This window comes from Gymnoscopelus braueri, assembly GCF_963280865.1.
Source record: "Gymnoscopelus braueri genome assembly, chromosome: 21".
Taxonomy (NCBI): domain Eukaryota; kingdom Metazoa; phylum Chordata; class Actinopteri; order Myctophiformes; family Myctophidae; genus Gymnoscopelus; species Gymnoscopelus braueri.
Window position 1 is genome coordinate 1,703,136 of NC_137623.1, and position 1,092 is coordinate 1,704,227.

The following is a 1,092-nucleotide window of genomic DNA, read 5'->3' on the forward strand; positions in this document are numbered from 1 at the left end:
TATTCATATTGTGGGGCAATTCATAATAAAAAAAATTCGCTTATCCGTTTCCCTGTAAAGAGAAGAGTTTATTTGACTGAGACTAAATAGTCCCTGTGGCAGCGCAGCTGTCTCTCTGACTCTCGTCTCATCAACACAGCTGATTCCAGTAGGCTATATGCTCCGTCGTACGATCGTGTTACGTGGCCAAAATAACTGATCTACAAGCTCACAACGCGTCAAGATGGCGATGCCTTGTGAACTTGTAGATCGGCTATTTTTGCCGTGCGATACCTTCGTACGATAAAGTATAACATACACTGGACTGTTAACGAAATGGGAGTAATTTTACTTTAACACAGGAGGATATTTATACAGTATGGATGTTACCATTGAAATAAAGCACACTTTTTTCCAGTTATTCCTTTTATTATAGGATTTTAGGCGATTTAGTGTGCTCTCTTCTAACCATTGATCAACAGTAAGTCCACCAAATAAGTCAAAATTAACAACATAGTCCATCTTGCGTAGCTGTTTATTCTCCGCCCGGTGGCGGCGGTGGGTACTGTCTGTTTGTTTTCCTACGTGGGACAGTCACAGCGTGACTTCACAGCACAGCTGTGTCATATATGGTCTAATCAGGTGCGGACTGCAGTGCGGAGTGATTTATTTAATGTGATTAGGCCCGTGATATGATGCTGGTTTGAATCACGGCTAGAAAGCTATTTCAACCAATCAGATTGCTTGGTCGGAACTACCTGTTGTATAATGAACAATTGAACATGTGAACTATAAGTCACTCTGCTATCATTTGAGCCTCTGGCGCCGCCTACTGTCTGATAGAGTTAACTATTAGGAAGATAACGTCTATTTAAGAAAAGATGAAAAAGATGGTTTGGTTCTAAGACCCCCCAACACCTGTCCAGTCAGCACCCCAAAGAAATGAGAGACAGACAACGGTCTGTCGAAAATGATCAGTCTGTATTGCTGAGCGTGCACACGAGGCAGTACAAGTTACAGACAAGAATACAAAAATCACACTGATATTACAAATACAGGCAATAGTATTTATACACAAGTTGGACGTCCTAACATCAGACATAAGGTGTATCC